Raw genomic sequence first — 16,429 nt, 5'->3', positions numbered from 1 at the left:
ATGACGGAGGTTTTGCAGAGTATTCAATCAATGGGACAGGTACCGCTTACAACAATTCTAACAACAAATTGACTAAGATGGACTTTCCTAAATTCAATGGTGAGAATCTAGAAGGATGGTTATGTAGAGTAGAACATTTCCTTGCTATAGATGAAACTCCAGATCATCTTAAGATCAGAATGGTAATTGTCCATACGGAGGACATGGCAATTCTTTGGCACCAATCGTTTGTTCAATCCAGAGGAGGAAGCATAGAAAGTATGACTTGGTTAGAGTATATAAGTTTTATTACTACTAGATTTGGGGTAATTCTGAATCAAGATGCTATGGGTACATTAGCATCTCTCAGACAAACAGGATCATTGAAAGATTTGTGTAAGGAATTTGATTTGGCTCGTTTCAATATGTGATGAATATGCTATCAGTCTTTTCTTGAAGGATGTTAAGCCTGAAATTGGTTATCCAGTGAGAATGTTGAGGCCAAAAAGTTTTCCTGAAGCATATATGTTAACAACAATGCAATCTTTAAATGCTACTCAGTCTAATAGAAATATGATAAGGGGTACATATAACAACAATATAAGAAGTGGAGAGTCTAATTCGTAACCATTTCTTACAAACAATACCAATAATCTACCCTTATTACCTGCTCCTGATAGTAAGCCAAAACCCTTAAATTCAAGAAAATTGACACATAAAGAGATTGAGGAAAAGAGAGCAAAGTGAGAATGTTTTGGATGCACTGAAAAGTATGCTCCTAGTCATATCTGTAAAAATAAGCAATTATTCTCTATTGAATTAATAGGGGTAGAAGATGATGATCAAGTGAATTTTCCAGAGATAATGTTGCAAGATATTCAAAAGGCCAAGATATATTTGAATGCGATAATGGGAGTACCAACTTTTTCCACTATGAGGATAAAAGGGTCAATTGGTACAAAATCTTTACATATTTTGGTAGACTCAGGTTCTACCCATAATTTTGTGAATATAGATTTGGCCAGAAATATGAGGTGTCCAGTTAAGGAAGTTGGTTCACTGAACATTACCATAGCTGATCATATGTCTTGTAATCAGCTATGTGAAGATTTCGAGTGGGTCATGCAGGGTAATTGGTTTGTTGCAGATGTGATGTTAATACCTTTGAGCAACTATGATATGGTTCTGGGGTGTAGTGGTTATAGACCTTAAATGACATAGTGTGGAATTTTAAGAAATCGACCATGAAGTTTAAAGTGGGAGAACAATGGGTAGAGTTAAAGGGAATAGAAGCTGATACAGTTTCTTTGTGTTCTACTGAGAAGATGGAGCATATCCTAAGTGAAGGAGAGGGTGTAGCAACAATTCAATTGTTTAGCTTAAAGACTGAGGGAAGTGATTATTTCCAACATGCTGCCAAGATAAGTGATGGTAGTAAAGATGAGGCATTAATAGCTTTACATAACAAATTTGCTGATGTGTTTGAGGTACCTACTACCTTACCACCTAAAAGAGATTGTGATCATAGGATTATTTTGAAAGATGAGAATCCTAAAAGAGAATGTAACAATTAATCAGAGGGCCTATAGATATCCTGCTGGACATAAGGATGTCTTAGAAAAGTTTACACAAGAATTGTTGGATTTTAGGGTGGTCAGGAATAGTAAGAGTGCTTTTGCTTCTCCAGTTGTGTTGGTGAAAAAGAAAGATGGATCTTGGAGGTTTTGTGTGGATTATAGGCAACTAAATGAAGCCATAGTGAAGAACACGTTCCCTATTCCATTAATAGAGGAATTGTTGGATGGATTTGGGGGAGCAACTGTATTTTCTAAGTTGGATTTGAGGGCTGGATATCATCAAGTTAGGATGGATGAGAATGATGTGCATAAGACGGCATTTTGAACCCATCGGGGACTGTTAGAGTTTGTATTCATGCCATTTGGCTTGACAAATGCACCTGCTACATTTCAGGCATTAATGAATGCTACCTTTAAGCCCTTGTTAAGGAAAACTATCTTAGTCTTCTTTGATGACATTCTAGTCTATAGCCCTACTTTGAAACAACATGTTTTAGATCTGGGACAAGTTTTAGAATTGTTGAGAGCAAATTCCTTACTTGCTAAAAAGTCCAAATGTTCTTTTGGGGGTTCATCAATAGAATATTTGGGACATATAATATCGGGGCAAGGGGTGCAGACTCATCCACAAAAGATTATAGCAGTTCAGCAATGGCCTATTCCTAAAATTTTGAAGCAGTTGAGGGGGTTCCTTGGGCTTGCAGTATATTACAGAAGATTTATTAAATCTTTTGGAATCCTTGCTAGACCTTTAAATGAGTTATTAAGGAAAGATGCTTTTGAATGGTCAGATCCAGCTCAGCAGGCTTTTGAGCAGTTAAAAGAGGCCCTAACCACAGCTCCGTCCTTGCTTTGCCTGATTTTAATAAAGAGTTTGTGATAGAAACGGGCATGGGGCAATTCTAATGCAAGAGGGTTATCCCTTAGCTTTCATTAGAAAGGCCTTGTCTACAAAACAACAGTTACTTTCAGTCTATGAGAAGGAGCTGCTGGCTATTTTGTTGGTGGTGTATCTGATTGTTAAGAAGTTTTTTTTATTAAAACTGATCATAAGAGTTTAAAATTCTTTCTTACCCAAAAGATTACTACACCTTTGCAACAAACCTGGTTCCCTAAACTCATGGGGTATATATATGAAATAGTTTATAAGCAAAGGTCGGAGAATTTAGTGGCGGATGGATTATCTAGAGTTAATGGGTTGGCTTTATTTGAGGTCAGTTTGAGTTCCATAGATCCTTTGTTGTTCTCAAGGATCAAGGTAACTTGGGAAACGGATGTTCATTTGCAGTCCATTATACAAAGAATTACACAAGGTCAGTTGGTAGAAAAGGTGACTTGGGATGGGCAGGTTTTGAAGAATAAAGGGAAATTGTGGATAGGTAATGATGTACAACTTAAAAAGGATATTTTACATCTCTTCCACAAATCACCAATTGGAGGTCATTCAGGGTTCACGCCAACTTTGAAAAAAGTTAAGGCCTTTTGTTATTGGAAAGCGTATTCTAAGCAAGTCTATAATTTTGTCAAAGAATGCCATGAATGTCAGCATGCTAAGTATGAGCCACTAGCAAGTCCTGGTTTGTTGCAACCTCTTCATGTTCTAAGTCTTGTTTTTACAGATATCTCAATGGACTTTATATCTGCTATGCCAAAAGTTCAACAAAAAGATACAATCCTGGTGGTGGTAGACAAACTAACAAAATATGCTCATTTTTTGCCCTTATGTCATCCTTATACTGAACCACAAGTGGCTTAGGTGTTCCTAGACTCTATTTTTAAGTTACATAGTTGTCCAATAACCATTGTATCTGATAGAGACCCTTTGTTCTTGAGCCAATTTTGGAGGGAGTTTATGAAATTGCAGGGTGTCCAATTGTTATACTCTACAACATACCATACTCAAAGTGATGGTCAAACTAAGGTCTTAAATCGGTGCTTGGAGTCCTATTTAAGATGTATGTGCATGCATTCGCCAGCTCAGTGGGTGAAGTGGTTGAGTTTGGCTGAATGGTGGTACAACACTTCTTACCATTCAAAAATAAAGCTTAGTCCTTTTGAAGCTTTATATGGCTTTCCACCTCCCTTACACATTCCTTATATACCTAATGATACAAACTTCGAAGCTGTGGAAGTGTTACACAGAGATATAGAGTTAATGATCAATAATTTGAAATAGGCTCTTATCAAAGCCAGACATTGCATGAAACAATCTGCTGATAAAAATCGCTCAGAAAGGCATTTTGAGATAGGGGATTGGGTTTACCTTAAGCTTCGACCTTTTGTGCAAACTTCTTTATGAACTCAGAAGCATTCAAAGTTGGGACCGAAATATTTTGGGCCATTTTTTATTTTGGAAAAAATAGGGACTGTTGCCTATAAGCTAGATCTACCAGAAAGTGCTCAGATGCATCATGTGTTTCATGTGTCGTTGTTGAGAGCATGTGTGACACTTCGGGTTTTCCTACACAATTTGATTTTACGTTATGATTATGTGAATTTACTAAATGAAATCTAATTGACAATTATGTGGTTAACATGTAAATTATTATAATTATTATCATTATTACAAAGTGTGCTCAGTCGTACACTTACTTCCTGTCCTGCACGCACCACAACATCGCACACCCTCCTTTGCTATTTCACACCTGATGGACCGCACAGTTGTTGGATCAGGCCCAAGAATCAGTCCACTTGAACCCTAAATAGACCGCACACTTGTGAGGTGCTCACCTATTAAGTGTGTGGCATACTCATGTGTATAAAAGGACCCTCATAGCCGACATCTGGGAATTGTTGGCAGCAAATCATTAGGGCACAAATCCCTAAGAACATTCCCTCTCTCTCTCCTCATCCATTTTCTCTCTCTAAAAACCCTAAAATACACTTAAAATCCCTCCTTCTTCTTTGGTTTGGACGGCATAATCATCAACCTTCGACAGTAGCGCTATCATTCTCAAACGGAAGCTAGTGTCACCACAAAGGAGCTTCATTCCTTCCGATTCTACACACATTTTCACTCTCGTCTAACTTGTTAGCTTACTATCTCCATGTTTGATGATAATAGATGTTAAAGGTGCTAGCTTGGTAATGAATTTGTGTAATAAATGGCTGATTTGTGACAAGTAACATGCTAAAAATTGTTGAAGGTTTAGATCTTTTGATGTTGTTAATGATCCCCGATTGAACCCATGTGTGTTGTTGATTTAATGTTTAAACGTATTTGATTGAAGTTGATTTAATTGCCATGTGAATAGAACAGAGTTAATGTGTGCTTGGATGAATGATGAAATAACTTGTTTAGGAATTGTTTGAGGAAATAGTAATCTAAGAACAATAAGGATGATTGATGAAACTGTACATAAATCTGATTATGTGATGATTGGAACGTTGGTGATGATGATTGTCTGATGAAATGATGATAGATGTGATGTTAGGTTGGAAAGATTGATAAGATGTGTTTGATCTATGTAAATATGAAAACCTGATTGTTTTACTGTTTGTCTGAATAATACCGTACACCCAATGAATGTACAACACATTCTGCGCATCGTACAACACCCAAACAGGTCGCACACCCAAGTGTGCAACGTGTACCGCACACCCCAAAGAGGTACAACTCGTGATGCATCCTATACACTCAGATCATGCATGACCGTAGATTCTTGAACCTGCACTCTTAGAGACCGCACACTAACTGAGTTACCGGATCTGGTGCATGTTGTACAACTGCCTTCTGGATGACCGCACACTGCTTAAGAACCGCACACTAGGCAGTAGGCCGCACACCCTTATTTGGGCCAATGTGTCATTGGGATGCACACTTAACGGGCTAATATCTTAACTGGACCGCACACCTGATTAATTGGTTATGTAATAACTGGGTCACACACATCTAACCTAGCCGCACACTCTAGTGGGCTCATGACCTGTTGGGCCGAACAATCAAACTACATATGTACAGTGGACTGATGTGTTACTTGTATATTATTGGGCTTGTGATACCTTGTGTGCTACTTGATTAGTTATATGTACAATTACGTGAACTATTTGCATAACAAACACCTGACCAATATTGGTAACCATAATAGGAAGTGGTTGACCAAACTTTAAAACAAGTAAACTATCTGCCGAGCAAACCAAGGTGAGTTCACACACTTTACTAAAAGCATGCATTCCCGGTGGTTGGGAAACGGAACGAAAAACACTTTCCCTGTTTTGGGATTTGCTTGAATGGTACAAACAACACTTTCCCTGGTTTGGGATTGCTTACTATTTCTAGTTTGGAATACAGTTAATTACTATTTATATTAGATGCAACAAGTGTACTAAATGAAACTCTATCACGAAGTCCCTACTTTCTATACCGATTACTCGTCGGGGCCTGACGAACGGGTTATTAGTTGATAGCGCTATTTAGGTTTCACCAACCTCACACCGTGCCTGGAGAGGATCGGTCGTGAACTAATAGACCTTAGCAAACCGTCAATGATGATAGACATTGACAAATGCGGCAACAACAAAACATGAGTTCGCAAAGTATTCGGTATTACGCAGTTTAGTAACTTACATATGGGGTAGCTCCCCATGGCATGGTATAAACGAGTAACTTAACAACCAAAACAAGTTTTATGGAATTAAAACTGGACAACTCGTGAACTCGCCAACTTTATGTTGATACTCTATTGCATGCTTTGCAGGTACATAGTGACAGCAGGAGCTTGCAGCTTGGGAAGTGTAGTGGTCGCGTAAACCCGTGATGGGATTTCCATTATGATAATTTTGAACTTTGAAAACTTTGTTTGAACTGTTTACTTATGCTTTCGCTATTATCTTTAAACATTGTTTTGAAACTTAAACATTGGACTTGGACTTTATTAGTCACTAATCGTATTGGTTTTGATAAAAACTTTATTGTTATTATTATGATTGTTCAATATGATTGGTGGCTTGATCCTGGTCAGTCACACGCCTTGTGGTAGTACTCCGCATGTGAAAATTGAGGGTGTGACATCATGGGTCTAATATTCCTGTTTTACCAATACCAGCTGGTTTGAGATTCGTGTTGCCGCCAAGATCTGTTATTGATAAGAGGGTTGTGAAAAGGAATAACAAAATGATGCAACAAGTGTTAGTTCATTGGCAAGATTTGCCAGTTTCAGAAGTCTCATGGGAGTTCGCTGATGATTTTAAACTGAGATTTCCAGATTTTCATTCTGGAGGACAAAAATGATTTGTTTTTTTCGAGGGGGGGGAGTTATGTTACTATTGTATATAAATAGAAGGGTTATAAGTGTCAAATAGGGAAGTTCAGGGGTCGTTTGTGTGAAAATTGTAGTCAAGTTTAGTTAATTAGCTGGAAGTAGTTGAGTGAGCAGTTATGTTAGTTGTAATCGAGTATAAGTAGTTGTTGATTAGTTGGAATAAACAGCTTTGATTGTGTGAACTTCTCTTCTGTGTTCTAATTCTCATTTTCGAAGCTAACACAGGTAAATCCTTCCATTTGATTAAAACTTCCACTCTTGCTTCTTAATCATACGATGCTCAATTACAGTCGCAGGTGTTTACAAAAATCTGGGTTGTTTTGGAAGTGGTGAAACAATGGCATGATCTCCTTTTGCTAATTTGAGTAGAGGCACATGAAAAGTTGGATGCATTTGTGCATCAAGTAAATCAAGCCGGTATGCAACCTTTCCCACCTTTTAAATTAAAATACCGAATCACCCACCTTGTATTCTCTTTTAATTCAATGTTTATCTACTAATTGCTTCATCCTATTCTAGGTTGTATATAACGAATGCTTAAGCTCTTGAATAGTAATTTCCCTTTCTCTACACATCTTATCTACTGCCTCATTAGAACAGTCATTAGGAATATAAGGGATAAGAATAGGCGAATGATACCCATACAGTACTTGAAATGGTGTGGTCTTGATTGATGAGTGAAAATTTGTGTTATACCATCATTCAGCTAAGGAAAGCCATTTCAACCAGGAAGTGTTTGTAGCCACTGTGATACTCCTAATATACGACTTGATTCATCTATTAACTACCTCAGTCTCTCCATCAGACTGGGGATGATATGCAGCCAGCTAATGCTTGCATTTTTGTAAAAGCTTTCCAAAAGTTGCTTAGAAACAAAGGATCCCTGTCAGACACAATAGATTGGGGCCATCCATGCAACTTAAAGATATGATCCAAAAAGAGTTGTGCAACATTCTCAGCAGTGTAAGGGTGCCCCAATGGAAGTGAATGCCCATACTTAGTCAAACGATCAATCACTACCAAGATAGTGTCTTTACCTTGCACCCTAGGAACCCCCCCCCCCCCCCCAAAAAAAAATCCATAGAAATATTAGAAAAAACATACTTTGGAGTAGGCAGAGGTTGTAACAAGCCCAGATATGCTACATTTTCAGTTTTAATCCTTTGACATACATCACATGCCCTTATATAAATTGTCTCACATGCTTATTTAGCCCTTTCCACTTGAACAAACCTTTGATCTTTTGAATAGTGGCATGACCTCCCATAGCAAAACTATGACATAATTTGATAATATCCCACTGCAATTCCTCACATTTTCCCACTAACACCTTCCTTTGCTTTGTGAATAATAGTAGCCTCATTAAGCCTTCTATAGTCAATACACATCCTCCAGCTGCCATCTTTCTTTTTTACCAACACAACAGGGGCTGCAAATGGACTTGAAATTCCCCTTACTACCCCTGTATCCAATAATTCTCTAATCATAGCCTCTATAACATCCATTGGGCCATTTGATACCTGTATGGTTTCAGATTGATTACCATAGATTCACCTTTTAACACAATTCTATTGTCGTAGGGCCTGGAAGGAGGTAAAGACGATGGTACTTGAAAAACAACCCCAAATGAATTCAATAAGGTATCAATAACTTCATGATTACCTGTGTAATGAAAAAAAGTCTTATGTTGATACTGTCCTTCATTCCCTTCTATTTTTGAACTAAACAACTGGCTGTGAACTGCCTGACTATCTTGATTAAGAACGTCATTCATAGTTCTCGTTGAACATAAAGCACTTTGTTTGTATGGTTACCCTTGAACTGGTATAACTATCCAATGGTATGACTAAAACATTTGCTTTAAACCATAACCCCTGCATTTGCCATTGGAATCATGACAAATCTTGTTACAAATAAGTGGAATCCCATTAGCTACCCCTACTCGCATAGGTCTAATCTCTTGTAAAGAACAATTGAGTTTCTTAGCTAATTTTTCATCTAAAAAATTGTGAATTGACCCAGAGTCTACTTGCATTGTAGAAAAAGAAGGTACACCTGTTAAAGCATGAATTGAAATTAATGGATGAGTTACTGTTGCATCAATTACTATCTCCCCTTCTTCAAGAACATTAAGATATTCCTCAGCTTCACCCATTAATTCAATGCTATACAACTGTTTATTGGGACATTTATGGGTGGGGGTAAATTTGTCATTACAGCAGAAGCATTCTCCCTTAGATCTTTTGACAGCCATTGCTTTACTAGTTAGTGATTTACTATTAAGAGATTTATGATGTATAGGAGGTGAGGGTAAAAGTGGAAGATGTGAAGTATTTGTAGGAGGTTTGAGTGTTGTTATAGGACTAGGGTTATGAACTGGATTTGGAGGGTAAAATTTACCATGATGGTTAGAGTGGAACTTAGGTTTTATGGTCAAGGAATGATTAGCCGCATCTTGTTTCTTTGCAAGTTTATACGCTTCCTTCATAGTCTTTGGTTCAAACATTCTAATTGGACAACCAAACTCAGGTTTAAGACCATTCAAAAATATGCTTATAGCATATTCTGTTAGCGGAAGCCTTTGATCATTATATTCATTAAGTAGAGGTTTTGGTGTCTTGGCACGAAACAGGGGATTACTCACACGATTTGAAGGCATGATGTAACAGTGGAATTGAGAGAAAATGGACAAACAATAAACTGAATTATGAATGTCTTGGTACCGGTAATTATTGCCGGTAAACCATATATATATGTCTTCACTAAAACGGTTATACGAGTGGTTATGTTTGGCGGGAATAACCGCTTGTTTGAAACGGTATTATCCGACCATCATACCCATTCGATTCTATCCGTCCATCTACATACATATCTAATAAGTATAAGTTTAATACATACAAATAAATATAATTATGTTTATATATATATATAACTAATACTCTCCCCTAAACATAATTAGATTTAAGGGAGGTCTTGATGACACTGTGATTAGCTTCAGTGATTGCTTTCTTTGCCCTTGTGAAGTCGAACCTTTTTCTTTGTTTCAGTTTCTTGATTCCATGCCAGTCACCGCCACCATAAAATGCATAATGATCTTCAGCTATGTCTTGAGTGACTTCCGATTGTTCTTGTAATCCTGCATCTGTCTGATTTGCAAACAAGGCATATTGTTTTACTTCCTTCTCCACCGCTCCAGAACTACTCGAACATTCAGCCATTTCCGATTGACCTGCACTAGTTATATCGTTCTTATCGCCTTCACTCATGCACTGCCGGGGATCCACCACCTTTTCTTCCTCCATTCCGATGGCTTTTTCTTGTGTTAACTTGAACTTGTAGTAGTATACAAGTACATCCAAATACATAGCGTATATCAGACGCATGTATTCACCATCCTCATACTCGAATCCTGTGTCTTTTGCTATCATCGACCACATACCATTCTCTGTGATTCGCCGGTGGCCCCCTTCTCTCTTTACTGCCATATATAAGTCTAATAACCCCACTTTCCGATTGTTTGTTGCATATGCCGGTAACGGTCTTGATTGAATCTCCAGTTTTTCTTTAATAAACCACTCTACCATGTTTTCAAAAACAGTTTCAAGATAGCATTTATACTTGAAGACATAGTCTTCATCTTCAAGCATGTGTAATAAGGCCTTGCAATCTTGAAAATCTTTGAAAACCATTGCTTGTAAAATTAGAATATTCCAGTCCGGTTCATCGGTTGAAATATTCAAATTTTCGAAGTATTCATTAAGAAATTCTGTTTTGAATTTCTCATGATCGGAATTCCTACTAACCACATATTGTTTTTCTAATTCTCTGATCTCTTCCTCCTTCGTTAAACCGGTATGATTATTCCTTTTATTATATATAGGAACACTAAATGTTGGAAATATTTTACATACATCACCCATAAACTTCACCGTAAATCCTTGAATCATCAGTTGATCGAGACTTAAGACATTTCTTTCAATGTCGGGTGCGTAGAACACACTTTGTACTCGAATTTTTTCTGACCCAGTTATTATATCAACAACACCGATTCCTCTAACAAAGAGGAAATTGTTTTCCCCCGTCTCCGTTTCAACACACGACATATTCTTCATACGCTTAAACATGTCTAAATTACCAGAAAAGTGATGTTTGAAAGTTTTACTTACATGCCATATTTCCGACCAGTATCCGCCGTCGGTTCCGATCACCACGAATTCTTGTCTCTGATCGGATTGTGTATCCTTTTCGGCTTCTTGATCTTTCTGCGTACCCGTATTAACCGCTAGACGGAGTAACTGGCTTTCTTCATCCTTCTCCTTCTCTTGACATGTAGAAATTTTATGGCCTGGTCTGTTACAATAGTAACAACATCGCTGCATCCATTTCCGTTCACGTTTTTCTTCAGTGCAGTGCATGCATGGCATCATGGTTGAAGATGGCTTTAAATCATCATCACTTACATAACCGGCTCTGATACCACTTGTTAGCGGAAGCCTTTGATCATTATATTCATTAAGTAGAGGTTTTGGTGTCTTGGCACGAAACAGGGGATTACTCACACGATTTGAAGGCATGATGTAACAGTGGAATTGAGAGAAAATGGACAAACAATAAACTGAATTATGAATGTCTTGTTACCGCTAATTATTGCCGGTAAACCATATATATATGTCTTCACTAAAACGGTTATACGAGTGGTTATGTTTGGCGGGAATAACCGCTTGTTTGAAACGGTATTATCTGACCATCATACCCATTCGATTCTATCCGTCCATCTACATACATATCTAATAAGTATAAGTTTAATACATACAAATAAATATAATTATGTTTATATATATATATAACTAATATATTCTTCACAAATACTCACTCTCAATAGATTTTCATCAAATTTCTCACAATATTCTTCAAAAGACCCCGATTGAAAAGTTGAAGTTAAAAGACCCATAGCATCATGAAACAAATTAGTAGAAAATCGATCAGTGAATTCAGACCATGTTACCTCAGTTATAGGTTTGACCAGAGTTTTTAGGAAAGAAGAGTGCCATTTCATAGCATTGCCCTCCAAATTAATGGCCGCATATCTCACTTTAAAATTTCTGGTGTATCATCGACATCAAAGAAATGTTCGCATCTGCAAATCCATTCTTCCACATCCGAACCATTAAATTTCGGAAACTCGATCTTCCCCAATCTAAACAATCTATCCGTTATGGTACCACCGTTAATGAAGAACGATACGTTAACCAAGTCCATCCGAGTACAAGTAATGGGCCTCTCGGCCCGGTTATGTTTATTTTATTTTAGTCTAGTTAATTATGGGTCAAACAATAGTTTGTTTATGTTTATTATTTGGTCCGTAGGCCACATGTATGGGTCGAACAGAATGTTTAGTCCAGTATGTTATGCATCGGTTAGAACAAGTGGGTTTGGGCCAAGCTTAATGAACCGGTATGTCCATTAGCAAAATAACTGCATGAGCGGTTATCTCTCAAACGTCATATCCCTTAGTTTGAAACGACGTAACTGTTGGAACATACCTGTTCATCGCTATAAAGCCGCTGCACATGCCCTTGTTCTCCGGTCGGTTATCGTGTTCAAGTTTGTGAAGAATCAAGTTATTATTATTCAAGTTCTAGTTATCATTCAAAGTTCAATTCGGTTAGTTATCTTTTGCAAATCTGTTTTTTCATTCAATTCATCATGAAGTACTGTGATTGTTGTGGGTTTTTCGAGAACGATTGTGTGTGTGGTCACAATACCATCTGTTCCGATTGGTCCTGGGTTTTCGATGACGATGATACCAACATTGGTATCAGAGCCAAAGGTTTAACAGGAAGCGGAAGGGATTGTGATCAAGAAGAAAACCGGGTTCGTGGAAACAAAGGGAAATCGGTGGTGACCGATTATGGTGAAGAGGATTTTGTTCGTAGTGGAGAGTGCGGCCGGGCGGCGGAAGTGGATGAGTACGCGCAGGGGAAGCCAACCATGCGGACCGAGAAATCACCAATGAAAAAGTTTCCAAAGAAAGTGTTTCAAAAGGGTTTCGTGAAGAAGTCCGGGAAGAAATCTAATGCACCAGTGGGTAGGCCGAGAAAACCGGGGGTTCGGTGTTTCAAGTGCAAGAAATTCGGCCACATCGCATCAATTTGCCCTAGTAAGTATATCATGTTATCACCATTGCCAATAGAAAGTGATTATATTGTGAAAGATACTTGCGGGGGTAAATGGGATTCAATCTGGATTGTTGATCCCACGTTTAAAACGCATATGACGAGAAATCGAAATTTGTTTAAGTGTTTCAAGAGACACTTTGGGGTTGTAACGAACGAAAGTAGGAAAGACTTTTCGTTTGTACATGGAATAGGAGAAGTGAGAGTGCCGGTGGACGGCAAGGATAAGACAATCCCGTGCGTAAGTTACGCACCAAGACTTGACAAGAATGTTCTAAGTCTAGAACAACTCTTGTTTCAAGGGATTGAGACGGTCACCATGGGTGAGAAGTGTGTGTTGAAGAAAATGTTTGGTTGTCGATCAAAAGGGTTCGACATATACGAAGACAAGTTGGAAATCGATTTGGAACAAGATTATCTTAATGCTTTCTACGATAATCTTGGGGTTGATAATGGCTACAAGAAGGAGAAAAAGGAATTCCATGAGTGTCTGGGGGATTATTATGAACGGGAATTCGAGAAGTCGAAAAACAAAAAGAAAGTGTACGGTGAACGTTCAAACGCTAGGAAAGAAAAAGTTGTGTACTCCAAGAAAGCGAAAAAGGCATTGTTAATCTACATTGAAGGCGAGAAAGATAATCTGCGCCAATCAAGAGAAATGCTTCGAGAACGGGCAATAACTCTCTCTCAACTCGAGGAGGACGTTGTTGAAAGAGGGTTGATTATGGAAAGTTGCGTGGAACCGGGGGATCTTATCACACTACACGAGGAAATCAAGAAACACCCAAGGTTCTTCGACGCACCGTTCGAGGAAGTTTTGGTTTGGTTCATCACGGATTTTCTAGGGATTGTTTGTGAGAAAGCAATGCCACCAGAGTTAATTGATGGACGTGATCTCAGTCTCATACTACTACACCGCATCGTGAAGCATAACGGTGGGTTCAAAGAGATAATGGAGAAAGACATGTGGGGCGATATTTCGGTGAAGTATGGCTACGAAGCGGATGACGCTTACGAGATAAAGGTCGCCTACGTTTATTATTTGGAGTTGGTCGAATGGTATTTCGACTACATCAAGAAGGAGCGTGCAAGAGAGAAAGTTGGCATGGCTGAAAGCTCAAGCAACAATTGCGGTTGGCTCGACGATTCAAGCGACGACGACGTGGTGGTCAAGATCGAGGTCACCAACAATCGCAAGGAGTGATCGTGATCGAAGGACTCGGATGTTCTTGCTTAAGGGGGAGAATGAAGAACGATACGTTAACCAAGTCCATCCGAGTACAAGTAATGGGCCTCTCGGCCCGGTTATGTTTATTTTATTTTAGTCTAGTTAATTATGGGTCAAACAATAGTTTGTTTATGTTTATTATTTGGGCCGTAGGCCACATGTATGGGTCAAACAGAATGTTTAGTCCAGTATGTTATGCATCGGTTAGAACAAGTGGGTTTGGGCCAAGCTTAATGAATCGGTATGTCCATTAGCAAAATAACTGCATGAGCGGTTATCTCTGAAACGTCATATCCCTTAGTTTGAAACGACGTGACTGTTGGAACATACCTGTTCATCGCTATAAAGCCGCTGCACATGCCTTTGTTCTCCGGTCGGTTATCGTGTTCAAGTTTGTGAAGAATCAAGTTATTATTATTCAAGTTCTAGTTATCATTCAAAGTTCAATTCGGTTAGTTATCTTTTGCAAATCTGTTTTTTCGTTCAATTCATCATGAAGTACTGTGATTGTTGTGGGTTGTTCGAGAACGATTGTGTGTGTGGTCACAATACCATCCGTTCCGATTGGTCCTGGGTTTCCGATGACGATGATACCAACAGTTAATACCATTGTTATTCTCCTGATGAGATGAAGAAGTGTCTGAGTTGGATTGATTATTGGCCAATTTCTCAAGAATGAATCTAATATCAGTAAAAGATTGCTCTGCTTTTTCAACAAAAGCTTCAAATCGTAGTAATGATGTTGTGTGATCTTTAATCACTTTCTCCAATTATGTTTGACTTCGAGTTGATGTCATATCGAATTATCAAATGATCGATGAATTGATAGAATTTGAACTAGAATTGATCGAACAATGATCAATTCAGGATTGAAACGAACAAAATAAATCGAACAGTTGATTGATTTAAATCGAACAGTTGATTGATTTCAGTGAATTGAAACGAACAATTCAATCAGTTATAGAGCTTCCGAGGATCGGAATATGGAGGTTCCGAGGATCGGAAAGCTCTGATACCAATTGATGTGTGTGGAAATGAAGAAGAAGATAACAGAGAAGAATAGTCCAAATCAACGATGAGTTGTTATTAACTGTGTAACGGTATTTAACAGAATACAACAGCCTAACTTCTATTTTTACAACTAAACCCCTGAACTATCGAATATTAACTATTTAGTCCCAGTTTGACCTACTGACCACTCGTAACAATCAGTGATCCATTGAGTCTGGGAGATATATTGGCAGCATCGGAGGTTTAGATCTCGGGTTAGGACATGAAGGTAGTTAGGGTTTTTCAAGAAAAATCAGTTATTGTGAAGACGATGGTTCATGACAAGGCATGGCATGGATGGTCTTGATCCAAGGTTTGTGATGACGATGACCCAGTGGTTCATTGTGATGTGCGGTGATGCAAGAACTAAGAACAATCACAGAGGTGGCTCGTGGTTGTAGTGTGTACTAGGAGTGTTTACGGTCCAGTTCAGCCATCTTATACAAGAACATGTTGGATTTTTTTAGTGTAATTTGAGATTGCGCGTGACATACAATAAGAGTGCACACTTATTTGGATGTCATCGGGACTAACGGGGGATCCAAGGGGGCAGCGCCCCCTTGGCGGGGGTTCGGGGGCAGCGCCCCCGAGAGAAGCGGGGTCCAAGGGGCGGCAGCCCCTGGCGGGGTCCAAGGGGCAGAGCCCCTGGCTGGGGTCGAGCTGCATCAGAAATTAAATTTCGGGCTAAATATGCACTTTTGAAACATGAGGGACTAAAGGTGTTTTTGTTCAAAACAAAAACTGCAGGCAGTTATGGAAAACTGTAAATACGCTCTTTCAAACGCTTTTCAAAACCCTAGACGAATTAGCAGTTCGTCAAATTCCTCAAAATTCTCTCAATCAAATTCTCATACAGAAATCTAGAATCAAATCTGATTTTATCCGATCAAAGATTGGTAGCCACTCCAATTGTTTGATCTGAAAGTGATTACACGACTTCAGATTTATCCAAGCAATTTCGAAATTTTCCAAAAGAACATTGGGCTGAACCGCTATAGTTAGTTGTGGATGACGACAAACCAATCTGGCAAGTTGGGTGAATCGGCACCAGCTGGTTTTTTGAATTTGGCTGTTCAAACAATTTTTTTTCTAAAGCATATGCCTTATAGTATAACTATCTAAACGGTAAAGATGATTCATGATACTGCTACCAAAAAA

At 38.5% G+C, this 16,429-nt stretch overlaps 1 long non-coding RNA gene across 1 annotated transcript; it reads left to right on the top strand.

Annotated features, from left to right (window-relative positions):
• The first annotated feature begins 6,959 nt into the window (after positions 1-6,959).
• Positions 6,960-8,610, top strand: LOC110917620. Its single transcript, XR_002580705.1, has 3 exons — positions 6,960-7,042; positions 7,108-7,234; positions 8,398-8,610. It is a non-coding gene; the product is annotated as an uncharacterized LOC110917620 (long non-coding RNA).
• The last annotated feature ends 7,819 nt before the right edge of the window (positions 8,611-16,429 follow it).

This window comes from Helianthus annuus, chromosome 16 (genome assembly GCF_002127325.2).
Source record: "Helianthus annuus cultivar XRQ/B chromosome 16, HanXRQr2.0-SUNRISE, whole genome shotgun sequence".
Classification (NCBI taxonomy): domain Eukaryota; kingdom Viridiplantae; phylum Streptophyta; class Magnoliopsida; order Asterales; family Asteraceae; genus Helianthus; species Helianthus annuus.
Note: the sequence above shows the minus strand (reverse complement) of the source record. Positions and strands in the feature narration are given on the sequence as shown.